The 26,415-nt window shown below is 39.6% G+C and overlaps 1 protein-coding gene across 1 annotated transcript in view; it reads right to left on the bottom strand.

Moving 5' to 3' along the window:
• Positions 1 to 26,415, bottom strand: part of STRN3 (striatin 3) — a 104,849-nt gene that overhangs the window by 77,338 nt on the left and 1,096 nt on the right. The window lies entirely within an intron of this gene.

Here is a 26,415-nt window from a genome sequence, read left to right as displayed (position 1 = left end):
AGAATACAGCGGTGGGAGAACAGTGGGACAATAGCAGTAGGTCAGGAGAGGAAGTTGTAGGAGATGTGAGGGTTGGGGGAAGCAGAGAGGGATGAACAGACGCACAGAGATGGAGATGGTCCAGAACCATGTCCAGGATAGGCGTAAAAGGACAGGAACAGGCTATGGGCACAAGAATAGAAGAGTATAGCAACAAGAGCACATTCCTCTCTAGACTGAAACTGAACTTATATGTCTCAAGTCTCTACATTTCTCTGCTGTAAACAAGAAACAATGAAATCCACTTTGTGAAGTGTGGTTCTCATCATCACTTTCTAGGATGGACAGTGCTCTGTGGAAGAATCAAACTTGTGTAGCGAATAAGGCTGCTGTTTGTCAGACCCTTGCCTTATTTGCTGCACAGTTTGGAAGGTGTGTAATGAATGAGGCAGGGGACTGCAAAAAGAGAAAGATGGTCTTTTATGATTAAGGTAGTTTGAATGCCACACTAGAGAATCTGATTCGATCCCTGATTATGCCTCAGAGTTTCTGCAAGATGCTGGGCAATCACTTAACCAAACATTTCAAAGTCAGCCACTAATTGTCTAGTCCTCATTTTCTTGGTGCCCAGTGAGACACATCAAGCCAGATTTGCAGAAGTGCTGAGTACTTCAACTGCCTGCAATTGAAGTCAACTGGAGATATGCTTTGAACTTGTGAGATACTATAAAAATAGTAAGTACTCCGAAAAGTCAGGCCCCAAAATTAGAGAACACTTGACAATTTTGGTCTTAATCTCTCTTTCTCAGATCCCTCTCTGTAAAATGGGAATACCACCATTATATAATTTTACAGGTGATTTGAAGATAAATTCATTAATATTTGTGAACCATTCAGACACTGTGGTGAGAAAACCACAGAAATGCTCATGAGGAAATTAATAATTTTGTATTCAGTGCAGGGTATGGATAGTGTGCATTAAGTAGGGCCTGGTATCGTACACTGAATACGGAGGATAAAGAGGAAATACTGAATAACTATTAATTCGCAAAAAGAGGCAGGGATCCTCTGAAAAAAATAGTCACTAATTTCATGATCACTTACTATCTAAAGCATACACACAAGGGGACCAAGTTAAGGTTGTATGGGCAACCTTAATTCCAGCATTTCCTTACTTTTAAATGCAGGATTTTGTAACCTTAATGACAGGTGGAGAGTGTGGGTGGGTTTTATGTTTTGTTGTTAGAATAGTTTTTAATTTAGAAAGGACTATTTATGATAATCTAGTCCAATCTTCTGCATAAGAGGCCATAGAATTTCACCCAGTAATTGAATTATTTGCCTTGGAGGATTACTTTACAAAGCTGGATTGAAGTCACCCACCTACTCACACACGCATACAGTATTACTCAGCACAAGAGCTAATTTGCCAACTATTCTAGTCAACAAGCTTTCTATTTCTGTCCCTTGCTTTCACCTGTTTTCCTAATGTATCAGATGGTGTGTAGAGACTTGACTAACTTACCCAAAATAACACAGTCCATCAATGAATCATGACATTCATTTGTGCATGACATATTAGAATTGTTAACCAATAACCAAAGCATTTTGAGTACTTATAATTGAGCTACTTCATATCATGTAACAGCTTACATGAGCAAATATATTATTATGGCTGTTTACACGCTTTTTTTTTTGAAGTATGGACACTAAATATTAATTCAGTTAGCAAGCACTGAAACCAAATATATCATTGATGCCCAAATATTTTTGAATAGCTTATAATCCCCAGATATTTTGGATCTGCAATTAACTATAAACAGATCACTATAAAGTGTGCCTGCAAAGTATAATTCCATTACTGTTTATTACCATGCTTTAAGAGATGTTATGAGTGGCATTTGTTACATTAATTTCAAGATGCAGAATCTAAATCATGTGGCTTTTGTTCAACTGTAGAGATCTGTCATTGCAATTAAACAGACTAAATTTAAAGTTCTCCCTACACAGTTCTTTTGTTACACTTTCATCATAGCAGTTACTGTAGGAATTTAGCAGCATTATATGGACATAAAATTTACAAAAGAACTTCTGTACGAGCTTAGAATATTCACAAAGATTCCAAATTTTATGTACAAGAACATAACTCAATCAGAGAAGTTTTCTGGGCAAAGAATGAGACATTTTGGTTGCTTAAGCAACAACTGTAGCAAATGTGCAAGACTTTTCAGAAGTATTGCTTTACGTTTCATACAGCACCATGCACAATGAAAACTTCGAATAATAGAACTGAATTGTTGCAACTAGTCCTGGTAAGATTCACTTAAAAAAAAAAAAAAAAAAAAAAAAAAAAAGGTAAGCAAATTTTCCTTAATCTTGAAGGGGGGGAAGTTACAAGCAAGACTGTTAGCAGCACTTATTATTAAGGTTGCCTGACACTTCTCATTGTAAGATCCTTTTTTCAGCTGCTTATCACTTTCAGTCCAAACAGTTTAAATTTGGCAAATTTTACATGTCAGGTATTTGCCTCAGGCTGATTTTTTTTTTTTTTTTTTTTTTTTTAAAGTTCATCCATTTCTGAGAACAAGGCTACAGAAAAATACATTGTTTTGCAAGGTTATTTTATATATATATATATATATATATATATATAAAAATAAAAATCTTATCACCTTTCCGTTGCTAAGTTCCATCGCCCCCAGGCTTTGGAACAAGGACTTCAAATTTGGGAGAGGGTGGTCTTTGTGTCAGAGACGTGCCTTTTCTGTGAAAATCTATCCAAATTTGGTTAAATTACAAGATTTTGAAAAATCTTAGTTCACACATACTCAGACTTTTGCAGCTAAAATCTCCAAAGATTCAGTCCACATTGAGGGGCGGGAACATACTCACAGCTCCTAGCACTGATGAGACTACGCATATGCCATTCCCTCACAGCTCCTATATTTGATGATACTGTGCATGTGCCATCCCCACACAGCAACTGAGCATGCTCCAGAGGAGCACTAGTCTACAGGAGCTCACTAGAAGTTTCCCTGTAATTACTGCTACCTGCTGCTTTGGGACAGGCAATCAAACGAGCACAGGGAGCCTGTCTCTCTTGTGCTTCCAATGACCCCCCGCAGAGAAGACAAGAACTGAGTTGGAGTGGGAAGGAGCAGATTGGAACAAGGAGCCTGGTGACATTGGGACTGGAGGGAGACTGATTGGGCACTGGGGGGGGACAGGGGGGGAAATGGGGACAAGTGTGAGACTGGTTGGGCAAGGAGACTGGGACTGAAACCCTGGGGGGAGATTGGAACCAGCTGGGCAAAGAAATTGAAATGAGAAGCAAATGGGACTGGGACAAGGAGCCATGGGTGGGGAAGAGATAGGACTGGGACTGGAGATTTGAAGGCATGGGGCAAAAGCAGTCAAAGCTTTTTTCCCCCCCAGGGGGACAAGAAGAAGAATCTGATGGCCACTAGACCACACTGCCCTCCACAACCTGGAATGGAACCCAAGATTCCTGGGTCTCCCCATTCCTCTACTGTCAGCAAATATCTCTGAAACTGACTGACAAGTGAACAGAGGATGACAACCTACCACTGCTATTTCTACTCCAGTTCAAGTGACAGAGGTCTGTATGGTGTATCTAAACTTTTCAACTCTACTGATGAGCCACGTAGGTATCAATAGGATGCCACATGATAGAATTTCTGTGTTCTTCTGTTTGCTTTTTTAAAACCCTTAAAATTACACACACATACACACACACACACACACAAATATATTAAAACAACATGATTAAGATTATAAATGTCAAGTACTCAAAAGTTAGGAAATGGCAGAATTGAGTTTGCTTGTATATGGGCTTTTTTATGGTACCCATCACTATAGTAGGAGTGTGTCAGAAACATTAATTTATTTATCTTCACAATGCCCCTGTGAGATATGGGGATAATAGAACCCCACTTTTACAGATGGGGAACTAAGACAGAGATTAGGTCAAAAGTATCCATCTGTTTTGCATACTCAGTTTGACACACCTAAGACCTCATTTTTCAGAGTAATTAGCATTATATAGTACTTTATATGTTTTAAGCACAGCTCCCATTGACTTCAGCTGAAGAAAAGAGTGCTCAGCATCTTTGCAAATTGGGCACCCAAATAATAAAGGAACACACAAGTTAGTGACTACCTGTGAAAAATTTGGTTTAAGCATCTTATCTAGCATCACACAGGGACACTGGCACAGAGAGGGACAGAATCCAGTTCCTCAGAACAGCATTTAACTGCCTTAGCCATGAGACTGTCCTTTCTCTTCCTGTAAACACATTCACCTCACACCTGCCACTTTATACAACAAAGTAATCAGGAGTCCTACAAACAAGCCTCCTTCGCTATATAACCTTGATTCATCCCCAGAGCAAGTCCAATCTGTGCACTGAAAGACAGGGATCCTGTGCAGAAATATATACTTAGTGAGTGAGCGTGTAAAGACTATCATAATACATATGCACATGTACAAGAGGACCAAGTTAAAGTTGCATAGGCAACCTTAATTCAGGCGTTTCCTAACTTTTAAGTCTTGACAGTGAAACCTTAACAATGGTCTTAGAGTGTAATTTGTGCATAATGTTTGAATTAGTTTGCCAAAAATCCCAAGTCCAGCTAGAAATATTAAGGAAAAGTTTAGTGTGAAAACTGAATTAAGCAGTGAAACTTGGAAGGCAGATGACGGCAAACAATACCCTTCATGATGTTGGAGTACCAACAGTTTCCTGTACACCCACAAAAGTTTTCTGCTTCATTAGAGTCTACTGGATTGTAACAAAAATAAAAATTATAACATGATTAATTAAATTTTTAAAGGCTTAAAAGTGAATACAACTGAAACAATTAAAACTCAAATACCAGTTACATATTCCAGAAATCTAAATACACCTGTACTTGACCAGGATACAAGCAGCACAGTGGTGGTGGTGGGTTTGTTGGTGTGTTTTGTTTTTAAATCTACTCTGGACTTTTGAGGGAAGAGAAGGCTTATAAATGTTTTGGGAAGAGATGGAACATAGTCAAGCAGCTGTATTACAAAAGCTCCATCTTAAAGAGCATACATGAATGTGTCTCTCCTTACCCCAAAATGGAATGTGTAGCATGCCCTCAGATAGCAAAACGGTGGTAAATATTGATTATCTACAACATGTATGTATAATTTAGAGCATAAGCTTCTTGAGGCAGAAAATGTCTGCACGTACAGCACCAAGCACAATACTGGACCTCAAATGTTTGCAGGGTTGATTAAATCCTTCACGTTTCTATGGTAAATAGATTAAATTCCATGCAGTTTACTGTGGGGAAATTTTCAGATGCAAATTCAGAAACAGGATTTTGACTACTCTGGATGTATATTAAAGATTCAAGGACATTTTGCAAACAAGGTCTTGCCCAACTTTCTTGTCCAAAATTTCACAAAATTTCACTCTCTCCACTGTTGTACAGTGCAATAATTGGCTATCACCATTCACTCCATGGCTGTCCTTTTTCAGTATTGCTGTATTGTTTATAAATAAGGCTACGTTTTAGTCACAGGTATTTTTAGTTATGAAAAATAATGGCCAAAAATGACCATTAATCCTAAATATTTCTTTTCAAAAACTACTCATTGCACCACAATTTTTCAGAGAGGGGAGAAGGAAAGGAGAAAGGATGTGATGTGTGTATGTGCAGGAAAATTTACGGGGCTCAGAAAAGAGTAACAACTGGAGTGTACTCCAGTTGCTTTATGTAAATCTCATGAAACAAAGCTGCTGTAAAATCAGATTAATTGGCCAGTACGTTCTGGCTGACTTGAGCCACTCCAGAGTAGCCAGGGGCTACAGGAGAAGCTGGTCATAAAAATCAAATAAAAAAAACAAAGTTAATACTTTATATCTTAAAGTGATTAGTAATGCCATATGGCAACATTCTCTAATTTTCTTGTTTAAACCAAGGAAATTCTCAAATGAGCCACACTGAAATCAAAGTAACTCCAGAAAATCAGAGTTGAGATTAAATTTAACAGAAAAACAAACATGGTAACATATGGAAATTCAGATAAAGCACCCAAGCTCTGCCCTGAGGCAACATGAGAAGAAAAATCTACTCTCTCTCTCTCTCTCAAAAAAAAAAATAAGTTTAATTTATGACTACAAACATTCATATCTCACCTATAATTTCTTATCTATCAGGTGTCTGGATTTTTTACGTTTAGCCTCAACTTTGAATTTCTTGGGTTTATAATCCTCCATTTTTGGATAATTACAACATCCTCAATGTATTTTACCTTAAATTCTGAAAAGTACTCTCTAGCTTACCTCCATTTTAATGCAGCTTTTATCTTGGGATAAATATTTTAGGTTTCAATTAGTTGCTCAGAAGGCAGCAGCAAAGACAGAGACTTCATATGTTCAACTACTGGGGCATGGGAAGAGACTCATTTACCTGACTCTCTCCACTCTTCAGTAGTGAAGGATTAAATCTCCCAGACTTTCACAATAGCTACTAACCCAGGGGTCGGCAACCTTTCAGAAGTGGTGTGCCAAGTCTTCATTTATTCACTCTAATTTAAGGTTTCGCGTGCCAGTAATACATTTTAATGTTTTTAGAAGGGCTCTTTCTATAAGTCTATAATATATAACTAAACTGTTGTATGTAAAGTAAATAAGGTTTTTAAAATGTTTAAGAAGCTTCATTTAAAATTAAATTAAAATGCAGAGCACCTCGGACCGGTGGCCAGGACCCTGGCAGTGTGAGTGCAAGTGAAAATCAGCTCACGTGCCGCCTTCGGCCCGTGTGCCATAGGTTGCCTACCCCTGTCCTAACCAGTCATTCATTGTCAGGACTGTGCTGAAATGAAACTGACCAGATCATTCTTTTCAAGCAACCAGGCTGTTTGGAGGAAAGGATGGGAAAGGGAGACGAGACTGAATGCAGAAGGAGACAAAAAGCTCATAACTGATAGCAACCAAAGTGTAGTTTGGAGGAATGGAGGTGAAGTTAAGGGAAGAATGGACTCTATGAAGGATGCAGGGTCCAGAAATTGCACTTTGATAGGAATTGCCCAGTGCACTCTCACCCCAACTAGCCAGGGACCAGGCACACTGGATCTGTCATTAAGGTGCTGCTCTTGGACCCTACTCACCCTGGTATCTCCTCCCATCTTTTATATCAATCTTTCACGCAAATGTGTCAGGTAAGTTTTTTCAAGTTATGGTTCAACTTAGGGAGAGCCAGGACGACCACCAAAATCTTTCTAAAGAAATACAATTAAGTTATGCTAGAGGGCTGCGCACTTCATTACTTCAGCAGACCAAGCTCATTGCACATACCAGGGCTCCTTGCATTCCTTCATTGCCCAACATAAGCACCCTCCCATCCCTTTCTATTTTAAGGGCTCCCTGCAGTGCCCCCCATCCTCCTTCCTCATAACGGCTCTGTGGGCATTCTTTCCCCCATGCATGATGCTCTGTGTCCACTCCCTATTTCCTCCTCTGCCACATGCCAGGGGCTCTCTCCCCCATGACCCCTTCCACTGTCACATTCTCCCCCCCTCCCATCACCATAGCAGGTCTCCACATGCCCAACATTCCCCCCTCCACATGCCCTCATTCTCAAGACCCCCATCCGCCTTATTTCTTTTATATCTGTCTGAGAAAATAAGTCATTTGGGGTGTCAAAATTTTAAACAGTAGATAAAAGTCAATGATTTTACTTAATTTAAATAAAACAAATAAAATGTTTTTTTTTTATTTTAAGTATTTTTTTAAAACCATGTATTTAAAATTAAATTTAAAGTTAAGGACTAAACTTATAATTATTAAAATCATTTACATTAAATATAAACAATAAGCAGCAGTTACATGTTTACTGCTCAATTTTAAAGGAAAGTTAAACCTATGAACCGGTGAATCTATTAATAAAAACTAGATGTGAGTGGATGAGATCTACTAGTTCTTAAATCTTGAAGGACAAAGCACATAAGGATACTAGAAACAATCAATTGCTTAAATGTGTATAAATATAGCGTGCACTCCTGTTAGCAAAAAAGTACCAAATTTAGCCTAAATGTTATATTTAGTTGCTAATCAACGTGTTTTAAAGGTTACCAACCAATGAGAAAACCTTTCTTTAGGAAAATACCTAAAAAGGACAAATGTAAAACAATTAAAATCGATTATTTGAATTTAGGTTTCCTTCTTGCTGATTTAAATCATGATTAGAACTGGTGATTTAAATTGCTTTGATCTAAAAAATCAATCCATTCTGTTTTAAATTGTATTTGGAAGATGGGCAGATCTGAGAGGGGTGTACTTGTATGATAATATGACTGTCATTAACCAGTTCTGTGATCTATAGCCAATTACAGAGATGGTTGAAGCTGCTGGGTCTGCTAACTAGCAGCAAGGAACTGTGTGTGTTATTCCCATCTTCCAGTTTTCTGATTCTCACCAAAAGCAATAGGGTATTGCCTACTAATGCAGAGAACATCCCCTGACATTTTGGAATTGGTCAGATCTGGCATCCAAAATTTATTGCATGACAAACAGATGGCACTGAGTTCAGCATAAGACATGGCTTTGCTTGGCCAATTAAAGGTCTTACTTAAAAAGTAACTCCAGACATCTTCTTGCAGATACAGACTAACACGGCTGCTACTCTGAATCCAGACATCTTATTACTCTCTCACTCACTGTTAAATTATGTTTATAAATGATAGCAAATATGGCCGGCGACCAGCTTGGCTTAACAGAGAAATCTTCAGTAATTTTAAACACAAAAAGGAAGCTTACAGGAAGTGGAAACTTGGACAGATGAGTAGGGAGAAGTATAAAAATATTGCTCGACCATGCAGGGGTGTAATCAGGAAGGCCAAAGCACAATTGGAGTTGCAGCTAGCAAGGGATGTGAATGGTAGCAAGAACGATTTCTACAGGTATGTTAGCAACAAGGTGGTCAGGGAAAGTGTGGGACCCTTCCTGAATGGGGGAGGCAACCTAGTGACAGATGATGTGGAAAAAGCTGAAGTACTCAATGCTTTTTTTACCTCAGTCTTCACAGACAAGGTCAGCTCCCAGACTGCTGCACTGGACAGCAAGCATGGGGAGGAGGTGAGCAGCTCTCAGTGGTGAAAGAAAGGGTTAAGGACTATTTAGAAAAGCTGGACATGCACAAGTCCATGGGGCCAGATCTAATGCATCTGAGGGTGCTGACGGAGTTGGCTGATGTGATTGCAGAGCCATTGGCCATTATCTTTGAAAACTCGTGCCGATCGGGGAAGGTTCCAGACGATAGGAAAAAGGCAAATATAGTGCCCATCTTTAAAAAAGGGAAGAAGGAGAATCCAGGGAACTACAAACCCGTCACCCTCATCTCAGTCCCTGGAAAAATCAAGGAGCAGGTCCTCAAGGAATCCATTTTGAAGCACCTGGAGGAGAGGAAGGTGTTCAGGAACAGTCAACATAGATTCACCAAGGGCAAGTCATACCTGACCAACCTGATTGCTTTCTATGATGAGATAACTGGCTCTGTGGATATGGGCAAAGCGGTGGATGTGATATACCTTGACTTTAGCAAAGTTTTGATATGGTCTTCCACAGTATTCTTGCCAGCAAGTTAAAGAAGTATGGATTGGATGAATGGACTATACAGTGGATAGAAAGCTGGCTAGATCATTGAGCTAGATCAACGGCTCGATGTCTAGTTCGCAGCCGATATCAAGCAGAGTGCCCCAAGGGTCAGTCCTGGGGCCCGTTTTGTTCAACACCTTCATTAATGATCTGGATGATGGGATGGATTGCACCCTCAGCAAGGTCACGGATGACACTAAGCTGGGGGGAGAGGTAGATACGCTGGAGGGTAGGGATAGGGTCCAGAGTGACCTAGACAAACTGGAGGATTGGGCCAAAAGAAATCTGATGAGGTTCAACAAGGACAAGTGCAGAGTCCTGCACTTAGGATGGAAGAATCCCATGCACTGCTACAGGCTGGGGAACAACTGGCCAGTTCTGCAGAATAGGACATGGGGATTACAGTGGATGAGAAGCTGGATATGAGTCAACAGTGTGCCCTTGTTGACAAGAAGGCTAACGGTATATTGAGCTGCATTAGTAGGAGCACTGCCAGCAGATCGAGAGAAATGATTATTCCCCTCTATTCGGCACTGGTGAGGCCACATATGGAGTACTGCATCCAGTTTTGGGCCCCCCACTACAGAAAGGATGTGGACAAATTGCAGAAATTCCAGCGGAGGGCAACGAAAATGATTAGAGGGCTGGGGCACATGACTTATGAGGAGAGGCTGAGGAACTGGGCTTATTTAGTCTGCAGAAGAGTAGAGTGAGGGGGCATTTGATAGCCTTCAACTACCTGAAGGGGGGTTCCAAAGAGGATGGAGCTTGGCTGTTCTCAGTGGTGGCAGGTGACAGAACAAGGAGCAGTGGTCTCAAGTTGCAGTGGGGGAGGGCTAGGTTGGATATTAGGAAAAACTGTTTCACTAGGAGGGTGGTGAAGCACTGGAATGAGTTACCTAGGGTAGTGGTGGAATCTCCATCCTTAGAAGTTTTTAGGGCCCAGCTTGACAAAGCCCTGGCTGGGATGATTTAGTTGGGGTTGGTCCTGCTTTGAGTAGGGGGCTGGACTAGATGACCTCCTGAGGTCTCTTCCAACCCTAATCTTCTGTGATTCTATGATCTTGATATTACAGTTCTGCCATTAATATAGGCCACTGACCGGCACTACCATGTAGGCAAACCTTGCTTCTGATAAGACTTATTATAGATATACAAATGTTCTGTTAATAAGTGCATATTGTCTGTACAGGCTCAGTTCTTTTTAAATATAAGATGTGTTTCAGAGCCAAGCATCCTTCCTCAAAAAAGGCCATAGCTCCTTCAGACTAGGGCGTAGGACTGGAATTAGGAAACCTAGATTCTATTCCCAGCTCTCACATGGACCTGCTGTGTGACTTGAAACAAATAATTGACCTCTCTGTGCCTCTTTGTCTCCATCTGTAAAATGAGGACACTAATCCTTTACACTCTTTTGTTAAGCATCTTGAGATCTACAGATAAAAAGCACTATAGGAGCTAAATAATCATAGTTGAGAAACTGATGCATTTATTTCAGAGTGGTAGCCATGTTAGTCTGTATCAACAAAAAGAACGAGGAGTACTTGCGGCACCTTAGAGACTAACAAATTTATTTGGGCATAAGCTTTCGTGGGCTAAAACCCACTTCATCAGATGCGTGCACACACATACACACACACACAAAAAGATGGGGGCTGCCATACCAACTCTAACGAGACAAATCAATTAAAGTGGGCTATTATCAGCAGGAGGGAAAAAAACTTTTGTGGTGGTAATCAGGATGGCCCATTTCAAACAGCTGACAAGAAGGTCTGAGTAACAGTAGGGGGGGAAATTAGCATGGGGAAACAGTTTTAGTTTGACCCACCCACTCCCAGTCTTTATTTAGGCCTAATTTGATGGCGTCCAGTTTGCAAATTAATTCCAGTTCTGCAGTTTCTCGTTGGAGTCTGTTTTTGAAGTTTTTTTGGTTGAAGAATTGCCACTTTTAGGTCTGTAATTAAGTGTCCAGGGAGGTTTAAGTGTTCGCCGACTGGTTTTCGAATGTTATAATTCTTGATGTCTGATTTGTGTCCATTTATTCTTTTGCATAGAGACTGTCCAGTTTGGCCAATGTACATGGCAGAGGGGCATTGCTTGCACATGATGGCATATATCACATTGGTAGGTGTGCAGGTAAATAAGCCCCTGATAGTGTGGCTGATGTGATTAGGTCCTATGATGGTGTCCCTTTAATAGATATGTGGACAGAGTTGGCAACTGAGTTTGTTGCAAGGATAGGTTCCTGGGTTAGTGTTTTTGTTGTGTGGTTGCTGGTGAGTATTTGCTTCAGGTTAGGAGGCTGTCTGTAAGCGAGGACTGGCCTGTCTCCCGAGGTCTGTGAGAGTCCCTTCAAAAACAGACTCCAACGAGAACTGGTCGCAGTATTCCAGTATTGACTCACCAATGCCATATACAGAGATAAAAATCACCTCCTTATTCCCACTCACTACTGCCCTTTCGTAGATCCAAAGGATTACAGTAGTCCTTTTTTGCCACAGCACTGCACTGGGAGCTCATGTTGACTTGCTTATCCACTATGACTTCTAAATCCTTTTCAAAGTCAATGCTTTCCAGAATACAGTTCTCCATTCCATGGTTCACAGCACTTTTTGTTCCTAGATATAGGACCATGCACTTTGCTGTATTAGAGAAAGCTATTTTATTCAGTTTTTAAAGCTGTTCATGTCTATTTTTATTTATACTACAAAAGGTAATACCAAAATCATACCAAATTTTAACTGAAAATTTCTACAATTGGCTACTCAAATCTTCCAAACGTTTAAAGAACAGAGCTAATTTGGTACATAAAAAGTTATAACAGCTTCCCAAAAATCTCCCAAGCACATATCATAAGGTTAGTTACATACTGACCTAGTACCAGAAACAACTGCTTTTGATGAGATTACAAATATTTACACTGCTAGTGGCACAACAATACCTCAGGCACAAGGTACACTAAAATTAAAAATTCAAGATACATAGGTTAGAACTTCAATAAATATGTTCTACAAGTAAAATATGATAGGACACATTTGATTTTTAAGTAATTCTGACACTAACTAGCTATCATTTTATTATTTGTTTTACAGTAGCACTGAGAGGTTACAACTGAGACCAAAGCCACAGTGTGGGAAATACTATACAAACACATAATATAAGAGAGAATCCCTGACATAAAAAGGGTACAGTTTAAAGACACAAGACAGATGAAGAATGAAAGGGAAAACAGAGGCTCTGAGAGGTGAAGCGACTTGTTCAAAGTCGTAAATCCAGTCAGTACAAAAACTGGGAATGCATTATATTACATTACACTATACATGACTTTTCCATTATACATTATACATATACATTACATATATATGACTGGAATATTAGTATAGAAGGGCACAGCTTGCTCAGAAAGGGCAGGCAGGGAAAAAAGGGAAGCGATGTTGCCTTGTTTATCAAAGATGTATAGGAGATGGACTTGTTGAAAGTCTCTTGGTAAGAAAAAAAGGGGTAAAAAACAAGGGTGATGTCATGTTAAGCGTCTACTATAGGCCACGCAACCAGGAAGAAGAGGTGGATGAAGCTTGTTTTAAACTAACAAAATCATCCAAAGCATAGGACTTGGTAGTGACGGGGTACTTCAACTACCAGACATCTGTTGGGAAAATAATATGGCAGGACACAGATTATCCAACAAGTTCTTGGAATGCATTGGAGATCATTTTTTATTTCAGAAGGTGAAGAAAGCTACTAGGGCAGAGGCTGTTCTAGATTTGATTTTGACAAATAGGGAGGAACTGGTTGAGCATTTGAAAGTGAAAGGCAGCTCGGATGAAAGTGACCATGATATGGTAGAGTTCATGATTGTAAGGAATAATAGGAGGGAACACAGCAGAATAAAGACAATGGAATTTAAGAAGGCAGACTTTAGCAAACTCAGGTAGGTTGTAGGTAAGATCCATTGGGAAGCAAGTTTAAGGAGAAAAACAGTTCAAGAGAGTTGGCAGTTTTTTTAGAGAGACATTATTAAAGGGACAAAAGCAATGATCTGAAACTCAAAAGTGTCCTACAAAAAGTGGAAACTAGGTCAACTTAAAAAGGATGAATATAAACAAACACCACAAGCATATAGGGACAAAATTAGAAAGGCCAAGGTACAAAACAAGATTAAACTAGCTAGAGACATAAAGGGTAACAATAAAACATTCAACAAATACATTAGAAGCAAGAGGAAGACCAAGGACAGGGTAGGCCTGTTACTAAATGAGGGGGGAAAACAATAACAGAAAACGTGGAAATGGCAGAAGTGCTACATTGACTTTTGTGTTTCGGTTTTCACCAAAAAGGTTAGAAGAGACTGGACGTCTAACATAGTGAATACCAGTGAACACAAGGTAGGATCTGAGGGAAAAAGTTAAAAATTACTTAGACAAAATGAGATGTCTTCAAGTCACCAGGGCTTGATGAAATAGCTCCTTGAATATTCTAGAGTGTAACTGAGGAGATATCTGAACCATTAGCAATTATCTTCGAAAACTCATGGAAGACTGGAGAGATTCCATAGGATTTGACGAGGGAAAATATAGTGCTGATCTATAAAAAGGGGAATAAGGACAATGCAGGGAATTACAAACCAGTCATCTTAATTTCAGTACGTGGAAATGTAATGGAGCAAATAATCAAGCAATCAATTTGCCAACACCTAGAACAGGGGTTCTCAAACTTCACTGCACTGCAACCCCCCCGACAACAAAAATTACTACATGGCCGCAGAAGGGGGGGACCAAAGCCTGAGCCTGCCTGAGCCCCGCTGTCCTGTGGGGGCGCAGGGAAAGCTGAAGCTCCAGGGCTTCAGCCCCGGATGGGGGGCCTGTAACCTGAGCCCCACCACACAGGGATGATACCAAAGCCTGAGCCCTGCCACCCAGGGCTGAAGCCCTCGGATTTCAGCTTTAGCCCTGGGCCCCAGCAAGTCTAATGCCAGCCCTGGCGACCCCATTAAAATAGGGTTGCAACCCACTTTGGGGTTCTGACCCACAGTTTAAGAACTGCTGACCTAGAAGATAATCAGGTGATAAGTAACAGTCAGCATGACAAACCAACCCAATAGCTTTTTTTGACAGGGTAACAAGCATTGCAGATGTGAGGGAAGCGGTAGATGTGGTATAACTTGACTTTAGTAAGGCTTTTGATACTGTCTCACATAACCTTCTCTAAACAAACTAGAGAAACACAATCTAGATGGAGCTACTACAAGGTGGGTGTATAACTGGTTGGAAAACCATTCCCAGAGAATAGTTATCAGTGGTTCACAGTCAAGCTGGAAGGGCATATTGAGTGGGGTCCTGCAGGTATCAGTCCTGGGTCCGGTTCTGTTCAATATCTTCATCAATTATTTAGATAATGGCAGAGAGAATATACTTATAAAATTTGTGGACAATACCAAGCTGGGAGGGGTTGCAAGTGCCTGGAAGGATAAGGTTAAAATTCAAAATGATTTGGACAAACTGGAGAAATGGTCTGAAGTAAATAGGATGAAATTCAATAAGGACAAATGCTAAGTACTCCACTCATGAAGGATCAATCAATCGTGCATGTACAAAATGGGAAATGGCTGCCTAGGAAGGCATATTACAGAAAGGGATCTGAGGGGCACAGTGGATCACAAGTATAGGAGACAATGGTGTAACTTTTTTTTTTTTTTTTTTTTTTTTTAAACAAACAAATATTCTGGGATGCATTAGCGGGAGTGTCATAAACAAGACATGAGAAGTAATTCTTCCACTCTACTCCACGCTGATTAGGCCTCAACTGGAATATTGTGTCCAGTTCTGGGCGCCACATTTCAGGAAAGATGTGGACGAATTGGAGAAAGTTCAGAGGAGAGCAACAAAAATGATTAAACGTCTAGAAAACATGACCTATGAGGAAAGACTGAAAAATTACATTTGTTTAGTTTGGAGAAGAGAAGACTGATAGTTTTCAAGTACATAAAACATTATTAGAAAGGGGGGGGGGCAGAAAAAGTTGTTCTCAATAATTTCTGAGAATAGGACAAGAAGCAGTGGGCTTAAATTGCAGCAAGGGATGTTTAGGTTGGACATGAGAAAAACTTCCTAACCGGTCAGGGCGGTTAAGCACTGGAACAAATTGGCTAGGGAGGGTGTGGAATCTCTGTCATTGGAGGTTTTTAATAGGTTAGACCAGCGGTTCTCAAACTTCAATGTACCACAACCCCTTCTGACAACAAAAATCACTACATGACCCTAGGCAGGTGGCGGGACAAAGGTGTGGGGAGGTCGGAGCCCAATCCTGAGACTGTGCCCCTGCCACCCCAGGCTGAAGCCCTCAGGCTTGGACTTCAGCTCCAGGTGGCAGGGCTCAGGATTCAGTCCCAGACTCCAGCAAGTCTAATGCTGGCCCTGACTTTGGGGTCCCACCCACAGTTTGAGAACCGCTGGGTTAGACAAACACCTGTCAAGAATGGTCTAGTTATTACATAGTGCCTTGAGTGCAGAGGACTGGACTAAACAACCTCTCAAGGTCCCTTCCAGTCCTATGCTTCTATCATTATACTTATATTACCATAGCACATAGGAGCCCTAGTTATGGACCAGAACCCTAATGTGCTAGGCACTGTTCAAATACAGAACAAAAAAAGAGTCCTTGCCCCAAAGAGCTTACAATCCAAGCATAAAATGAGATAGACAGAAAACAGACACCGGAGTATATCTGTTAAGGAAGCAATGAGACAATATTAGTCAATGTGATAGGCTGTGATCTCATCGCACCAATGGCCTACGAGTTTTTTGTGGGCAACTACAGAAAAGGAAAGTGAAGATAATCAAGTACTTTTGTGGATATTTAAGGGGAACTCTTCCCAAATGTGAGAAGCAGCTTAGGAGAGAGCATGAAGAAGCTTGTTTGAAAGTTTAACAAGAGGGTGACAGAATCTGGCATCAGGACTCTAGACCATGTTCAGAGAAAGCAGTTCAGTATACACACACACACACACACACACACACACACACTACTCCCAAGGAATAGCTGTTACAAGGAAATAAGACCAACTTGAATCTGAATTAAAGCTAAACAGATTTATACATATGCTAAAATAAGAATACATATTTAATGTATAGCTTTAAGATCCCATTCAAGTAAATGGTAACACTGTCAATCACTAATGGCAGTAGAATCAAGTCCTTTACAGAAATAAAGCTAATTACAAAACAGCCAACCAGTTAAAGAGAGGCTATACTGTACACAATGTTGTAACAAAGGAGTTCATAGGGCAAACTGGGGTGGAAAGATGGTCTTTGCACTTCCCAATCTTGGCCATTCCCCTGGCATAAGAGAACAGTCTCAATGTTGCTCTAAGTCATTTCAGTTATCACAGGTAGTCGGGGATCATTAGGGTGCAAGAAAACTAATCAAGCCCTACTTTTGCCAGCCCACCCCCACTCCCAACTGTGCGGCAGTTGGGAAGATGACAACACAGATGGTGATAAACCTACCCATCAATATAAAATATTCTCCCTATATGCTTCAAGGCAGCAGCAGCATTTTCTCAGTTTTCTCTTCCCAGGGCCTCATGACTTGCTAAGGGTGAGCACTTTTCACTGCTCTACTGTAGTCTACTAGAATCCACACTGGCAACATTTGGACTAATCCTGAAAATAGATTAACACCTTTCAAGATGAGGCCTTAATAATAATAATGTCTGGTATATATCTTTCGTAGCATCAATAGAGGTGCATGGTTGAAGGCAGGTGGGAACATTATGCTAGGGCAAGAGTCCCTAAGACATTTGGAACAAAAGCTCTTGAGCAGTTTAAGCCCCTGCCTGCACTATAGGACAAGCAGCCGAAGACACTAAGACAACGCTCTTCCAGCAGCGCAGGTATTGCTTTCGTCTTGTGCATTTAATACTTTCAATGGAAGGACCCACAAAGAGAAAAATGATGGTGTTGGCCTGAGTGCTGCATACTTGAAGCCTGCAGAACTTCCTTGCCTCGCTCTTCCTTGGTTAGGGAAAGAACAACAGAGAATAACCCATCTCCCACAGCCTGCGAAGAGACAAAGAAGATGAACTCCCCACTCGCACAGGGAAGATGCAATCAGTTTTTTATCTCCACCATAGTCTATGAGGAGAGGGTGAAAGAATTCTCTCAAGATGCCCAGTGAGAGGAATCTGAAGTCTAAGCAGGACTCAAAGAGTATGTCTACACTGCAATGTAAGTCCATTCTTGAATCTGGGCTCAAGCCTAACCCCACTTGTGTCTACACTGCAATCATGTTAATGCAGGGCTTGGACCCAGAGTCCCAGTACCCTGCTGGTCTGGAAGGTCCAAGCTAGAGTTAAGCCAGAATCCAAGCCCTATTGCTTTGCAATGTAGATGCAGCCATGCTTGATTTGGGTCCCAGGAATCAGCCAGAAGTATCCCACAATTCCATGGGACAATTTCTTTAGTTCTCTCTATCCCAACAATCTCCAATCCACTATACTGAAAATGGAAGCCACCCCCATTTTGCAAACAGCAGCAGCTCAGGTCAGGGTTAACCCATTCTCTTCTGATCTGCTTCCTGGTAATGTGAAGGGTGGGCAGTAAAGTTTTCCCATAGTGCAACATAGTCCTAGAGCTAGAGTGGTCAGATTTTGGAGGAAAGCACTAGGGACTCTGGGATATGGTTACTTTGTTTTGGGTCTGTGCACTGCAACATCGATGCCAGAGCCCTAGGTTCGAGCACAGGTTAGAAAAGTCTTAACAAAGTTAAAAATGTAGACAGTCAAGCCAAGGGTTCCTTAACGTGGGTCAGCAGACTTGAGTCCCACCAACCCTGGGCTTACGTTGCAGTATAGACATACCCTCAAATACATGACAGAGAGCATATTTTGTGAAGTGACTGAGTACTGGCATAGCGAGACTGAGGGGCGGGAGGATACATGGTGGAAGCAAAGGGTGAGAGAGGATTTGCACAGCAAGGGACACACCAAACCTTTGCCTACCATACACATTCTTTCTTAGGCCTTTTTTTATACAGGGGAATTGACTGGCACAGCTATTCTGATATAACTGTTCCGGTATAATTTAGCTATTCTAGAATAATTCCCCATGTGGACACTATTCTGGAGTAAAAGTGATTTTATTCCAGAATAATTACTCCACTCTGTAACTTTATTCTGGAACAATATTCACAAGGGAGCTACACTAGAATAGCTACGCCTGTCAATTTCCTTGTGTAGACAAGCTCTTAGTTATCCAATTACCATTAAATGAATCCATACCTCAGATTATACATGGTAAGAAATGCATTTTTTTAAAGTGAACATTGTTAGAGAACTAAATAAGCTGGTAAAGCAATGAAGAAAGAAGGTTAAGGGAGCCGATGAAAACGGGAACAGCAGGGCTCCACAATGTCAAAACCTTATTGCCATCCTAAAAATCTATACTTAGTAACGAAAGAATCAATCACAGAATATTAATAGTACATTTATGTAAGCTGCAGAAACACCATCTAAAGCCTGCTTATTCGAATTATCTTCAAATGTCTCAAGTTTCACACTTCACATTTTTGTACTTGTCTCTAATGACAAATTCCTGTGAAAGAAATGACTCCTCACTGATGGCTAAATTCTTCCCTACAAAGGTTACTCCTACATGAAGTGGTGGAAACTCCATGAATTTCACCTGAGTGTCCTGATAATGCTGCCATTAGGGAGACAGGATTTGTCCAGAGACACACAGGAAGTGAGTCATTCTAGTCCTTATCAAGCAGGTTCCCAGGGAGGGTTGGCAATTTCCCTGACAGAACTAGATTAGGACAGGGTGGTGGTAAATAGTGGCTTAAAACCAGTTCAAACCAGGAAACTGGGGAAAATAACTGCATCAGTGTCTGGCAAGTTCAACAAGCATAGAATGACTCTCTTCAAACTTTGGATACATCCATTCAAAACTGAGGTATAGGCTCAGTCTATCCACTACATCAAAGCTGGTCTTCTGCCAGAATGCTGCATGGCCAAATGGACCTGGCCTGGTAGCCTACAATTCTGCATTACTCTCATTTTCATATAATTGAATGGGTTGTTGGTTTTTTTACTTTTGTTATACAATATTGAAAACTGAAATGAGTCATATGTATAGCTTCCTTGAGAAAATACTGAACCAAAATATACACATTCCCATGTTCAGTATTATTATTACATATTAGTATGACGCCCACCACAAATTTAAGTTTCTATTTGTACAACCCTAAAATAATCTACGAATCTACTGCCTTATGTAACCACAACTTGAATATGTAACTAAAACTAAGTGTAATACGGTACGCATTAATGAAACAGTTTTTTAAAACAGAAAATGCTGTAAACGGGGATTAACTAGTTTTTTCGTAATTTTACCTGGTTAAAAACCTCCTCTGGTAAATACTATGCCATCACTGTTCCCAAAGTTTTTTCTGACAGAGGCCACTGGCCTCTCGCTTTGCTGATAACAGAACTTCTTCAAAATCCATGACAGGGGCTTCACTGACTACGACTACCCAAAAATAAACAAACTCTCAATTGGGTATTCCAAACTGTGCATGTCCGCATAACTTGCACTGGTCTCCCCCATAGATTTGGGGGAAGTAATACTAATATTAAATAAAAGCTTGTATTTTCCTGTAACTCTTATACCAAAAACATAGTAGTGGCTACGTGTAGTACTAGTTATATAGAAAATAATGGTTCCTTAAGGAGATTTCAGTCTTTTTAAGAACAATGTATTTGTACCTGGAATTTCAAATTTGGTAAAACATTACTACATATGGGTTGTGAGGATGACTGCATTACTCCCAAATGCCGGTGAACACAGGTATTTTCAAACAACAACAGAAATAAATGATCTTTATGCAACTTGCTTCAGCCTAGGTTTGCCACTGTTTAAATTTTTCTCTTTTTCTAATCACAGCATTAAAAGTTATTATAATCTTATGTTCCAGATTTTAGAAGAGACATTAACGCTTAACTACACAATCAATTAAGTAAATTAGTTAGCAACATAAGCAATGTCAGCTATATACCATCTCAAACAGCAATAAAATACATCAGATTTACAAAGCTTAGCTTTAATATACTGTGTGCATCTCATAATTGTGTTACTACTTACAACTATCAGAAGTACTGTGTGAGAATTCACCCCATAAAGAAGTTAAAATAAAACCCACAGTACACAAAACAGACAGTTTAGTTCTGCTGTATAAACAGAAATAGTAGCTACATCTCAATTATATTTTAAAAGCTTAAAGCATTTAAGTGCTATTTTATTGGTTAGTGATACTGCACCTTCTACATTCCTCACTACTTCCCATGTTGCCTCAAAACAGTGAAGTTATTCACTTGCCAAAAAGTATAAAACAGATATTAAACACAGTAACGGAAGATGTCTTCCCTACAACAAGATTTTTCTCTGCCCATAAAAGGTACCAGCTTTCCTGATAATATCTCCTTGTTCAACTTTGTAACAGACCAGAGACAGGTGTGTGCAACAACATAGTACAGCAAGTCATTATTGCCACACTTTGCAAGTGTTGAAACATGCTGTTGCAATACTGGGTATCTGCACTCTGAAACGAAGAGTCATCCAATTCATCATATAAAATTTTACACACATACACCCAGAATAGATTACCCACAGAGATTTTATATATATACATAAATTAGCAATTATTTAAAATGTTCATCTCTTTTAGCTTGGTTTGAAAGGTGTGTTCTGTCACAGTTTAAAAAAATATACATCCCATTGTTAGCACATTAAAATTTCACAATGCACTCTTTATTAAGTTCTCAGCAGTCATAATTTTATAACCCTTTCAGTAATGGATGCTTTTTTGTTAAAAAGGTGCATCTATAACTGATTATATCCAAGCAAAATCCAGTTTTCCTTTTAAACAATTTAGCAACCAAACTTGCATGCTACACAGTTGAAAAATAATAAAAAAGGTTATATTTATGGGAACATTTTGTTATAATGTATCTGGATTTGTAAACGGACATTTTGCAACTAATGTATGAACTGAACTCAGTACTGCAAAAGTCATGTCAGAAAAATAAGAAACATTAACCAGAACATTCTGGAGCACTGAACTGTATACATTCTGATAAGAGTATTTAGTGTATAAAATATTTCTCATTCATTCCTTATGCTTTATAAAACTATCAGAAGTACAGGCTATAATTAGTTGTATTTTTAATACGATCTTTTCAACTAAATTTGAAAATTAAAAGCCCAAGAGGAATTTAATTTTATTTTTAGTTTTATTGCTTTTTTTCTTTCTTGACTAACAATTAGACCCCAATTCTACATAAGCAGATCAGCTTGCAAACCCTTGTGTTCATGTGGAGCCCCACTGATTTCAACAGGTGCCCATGTGGATCAGATTGCATGACTGCAGCCTTGTATTGTACATATTTTTTCCCATCCCTCTTCCCTATGACACAGCTTTGTCTCTCTTCCCACCCTGACCCTCACTTCCTTCATTGTATCTTCATCTTTTCTCTCTCCAATATCTACCACAGTTAAAAAATAAATAAAATAAGAACCACTGTTTCTTTAACTGAAAGGGGGGACATATTCCCAGAAGCACAGATTTCTCATCTTAGACATCTTACATCCTCTGCTCAAAGGTTGGATATAACTCCATCTGTAGTCCATCAATACTAGTTAGCCAAAGGGGACTGAGTATAGTTCAAGAGACTGAACTTTGTCCCAACCTAATATCCATCGATATCGAATTCATTCTCTGGAAAGGGCAAAATTACATTTTTATGGTTACAGCTGGAGTTGTATATTCCCCTCAACCCATAGCAGATGTCCAGTTGATAACACTGATTGAAGACAGAATATGGCCCTTATATAGCAACTACTAACATAGTTAATGAAGATACTGAGGTATTCAGGATACTTTTAGGATGAACTCCATTTCTTCCATTTACTTTGACATTTATGCATGCAAGCACCCAACTTGCATGTACAATTGCAGTACCTCCATGCACAAATTAGATGTATAAATGCACACCTAAATTATCTGAAATTACAGCATTTAAAACATTATCCATCAGTAAGCTCCAGCATTAATGAGGAGGCTCAGTCCCCTCAATGTTGTTTGACGCTAAAGCCTGATCTACATTACAGAGTTAGGTTGACGCAAGGCAGCTTACATTGACCTAATTATGGAAGGGTCTACATTAAAATTTTGCTCCCGCCAACATAACTGCCCCGCTATACCGACTTAACTCCACCTCCATGAGAGGTGCAGTCAACGTTGATGTAGTTAGATTGATGCAGTCTCACTGTAGACACTGTATTGCTTATAATCAACTGTTTCTGGCTTTCAGAAGCCATTCCACAATGCCCCACGCTGACAGTATAATCAGTACAAATGCTCCTGGTCAGATCGCACACTGCCAACACAAGGAGCAAAGCGTAGACACACACAAGCAATGTAATTACTGCAGCAGCTGTATGCCGACATAAGTTAGTTTGACTTAATTTTGTAGTATAGGCATGGCCTAAGACAGTACAACACTGCTTCACCTCCAAAGAGTTGTGACCAAACACCAGACAGTTATTGTATGAAATATAAGGATGGAAAACAATTTTTTAAATGAAAACTTTTATTCTAGAGAACACTTATCCAATATCCATACAGACCAAGTGGGCCGGAAGTTTTATATCTTCATATTAGATTAACAAAAAAGAGTGGGGTAACACTGTTAGTCTCCTCTCTGTGTGTCCTGATTACCTGTCACTTGCAGAACACCCTCAGCAGATGGGAAAGATCATCCCTTTGCCTCTATTTATACAACAGAACATGAAACAAAGAGCATGTTAATTTCATTTTGCTGGTGAGACAGTTCCTGGATTCCCCAGAAAGACACAAAATTACAGTAAATTCAACCAGCTACACAGGTAGTATGTGCCAATCTTATGAAGTAATTTGGTTTTCATTTACTTTTATAAAGTGCCATTCGCAAAGGATCACTAATATTAAGTTAATTGAAGTAGGAAGGAACCACTAAACCGAAAAACACAAAAAAGATTTTAAAATGTACTGTAATGTTGTAAAGAAGAAGAAATCACACACAGAAGAGTGACTTGCATCTAAGAAATCCAATTCTTATGCTATATAGTTTCATATTAGTTATATACATGTATTTCATGTTATTGAAATAAGTGTTCAACATCTACATATCAGACCTCAATTCTCTAAAGAGTTACTGAGTTTTATGTATGTGGAGTACTCTCATTGGCTTCTATGGGACCACTTACACGCATAAGTGTTTGCACTGTTAGGGTTGCTAAATGAGGGCTGTTCTCACTGCTTATGGCTTCACAACTTGAGTTACGACATTAGCCCGAACCCGAGGATAGTATTCTATCTAAAATACTAAGCCACGGGATATATGCTCCCATATATATGATATCCAAAGATTCCTGTAGTGCTCATCAACATGACATCTAGAGACCAAACACAAGTCAACATCAATACTGTATTTTCAGTCTGATATAGCTTTAAAGAATTTAGACTGGTTTTATATTTACAACGGTGTGATGTCAAGCTATAGTAATACAATATACCTTTACAGAAGTCAAATGTTTTGAAACAATTTTAGTTGCTTAAGTGCTGCAAACAACTATTTTATTAAAATATAAATACGAGCAGTGATGAAACACCAGAGGAAGCCAGATGCATAGGCAAGTGCCTTTTACTGAAAATGCCATGCAACTGACCCTAGATATTCTTACCTCAGGAAATGAAAGTCAGTGCCTCCAAACTGATTTTAGAAGCAACTAGATCACAAAAGCTGAATACAGTAAGATGACAGTAAGTGATGTAAATAGTGGAACATTTTCAATTGGACAATAATACAACCAAACCAAAACAGTACAAAATATATAGTGTTCTCTTTACATCAGGACTGAGAAGTCTGGTGATATGACAAACTGCCTAAGCTCAGATACCCTGGTCTCTTTTGACGATTAAACACTTTATATAATCACAAGTAGGAAATTTCTGTTGTGATTTATAGTATTGAGTTTTTTATGGTAATACTTTATGGTACCGTGTTCCAAAACAGTGAATGCACTCAATCACTATTGTTTACAGGATTTAATTAGATGTGTATGATATATTTTTGTGGGCCTATAAAAGTTTGCCACACCATTCTCTGTATTCTTATAAAAACGGCCCTACTCGGTCAGATCAAAGAAAATATCCTTTCTTCCGACAGTGGCCAGTGCCAGGTGCCCCAGAGGGAATGAACAGAACAGGTAATCATCAAGTGATCCATCCCGTCACTCATTCCCAGCTTCTGGCAAACAGAGGCTAGGGACACCATTCCTGCCCATCCTGGCTAATAGCCATTGATGGACCTATCCTCCATGAATGTATCTAGTTCTTTTTTGAACCCTGTTATGGTCTTTGCCTTCACAACATCTCTGGCAAGGAGTTCCACAGGTTGACTATGCATCGTGTGAAGAAATACTTCCTTTTATTTGTTTTAAACCTGCTGCCTATTAATTTCATTTGGTGACTCCTAGTTCTTGTGTTATGAGAAGTAGTAAACAACATATCTCCCCATAGCCGTCTCTATTCCAAGCTGTAAAGTCCCATTCTTATTAATCTCTCCTCATACGGAACCCGCTCCATACCCCTAATCATTTTTGTTGCCCTTTTCTGAACCTTTTTCCAATTCCAATATATCTTTTTTTGAGATGGGGCGACCACATCTGCACACAGTATTCAAGATGTGGGCATACCATGGATTTATCTAGAGGCAACATGATATTTTCTGTCCTATTATCCATCTCTTTCTTAATTATTCCCAGCATTCTGTTAGCTTTCTTGACCGCCGCTGCACATTGAGTAGATGTTTTCAGAGAACTATCCACAATGACTCCAAGATCTTTTTCTTGAGTGGTAACAGCTAATTTAGACCATCACTTTATATGTATAGTTGGGATTATGCTTTCCAATGGGCATTACTTTGGATTTATCAACATTAAATTTCATCTGCCATTTTGTTGCCCAGTCACCCAGTTTTGAGAGATCCTTTTGTAGCTCTTCGCAGTCTGCCTGGGTCTTAACTATCTTTAGTAATTTTGTATCATCTGCAAATTTTATGAATATGTTGAATAGGAGTGGTCCCAGAACAGACCCCTGGGGGACACCACTATTTACCTCTCTCCATTCTGAGAACTGACCATTTATACCTACCCTTTGTTTCCTATCTTTTAACCAGTTACCAATCCACGAGAGCACCTTCCCTCTTATCCTGTGGCAGCTTACTCTGCGTAAGAGCCTTTGGTGAGGGTCCTTGTCAAAGGCTTTCTGAAAATCTAAGTACACTCTATCCACTGGATCCCCTTGGTCTGCGTGCTTGTTAACCCCCTCAAAATTTTATCGTATATAAAATGATTAATTATTCAGCTATACATGTATTCATTTATATGCGAGTGTCCCAATTATAGCACACAACCTAATTCTGAATATTTGGTAACATGAGTACTTAGTTACATCTGTATGTAGGAATAAAACTGTATCTATTACTTAAGTTACTCAAAACAGGAAAGATGTATAACAAACTCTACTGGAATGAGACTCAAACACCATACATGCACCCACTTTGAAAGATTTGTTCAATCTTCTCTTTTACTCATGATAAACACACACCTACAACTACACCTTTTAAGGTGGTGATAGTCCGGACTAGGGTGACCAGACAGCAAGTGTGAAAAATCGGGACAGGAGGTTG

The sequence above is a fragment of the Emys orbicularis genome, chromosome 4 (genome assembly GCF_028017835.1).
Source record: "Emys orbicularis isolate rEmyOrb1 chromosome 4, rEmyOrb1.hap1, whole genome shotgun sequence".
NCBI classification, from domain to species: Eukaryota; Metazoa; Chordata; order Testudines; family Emydidae; genus Emys; species Emys orbicularis.
This window is presented reverse-complemented; position numbering and strand designations above follow the sequence as displayed.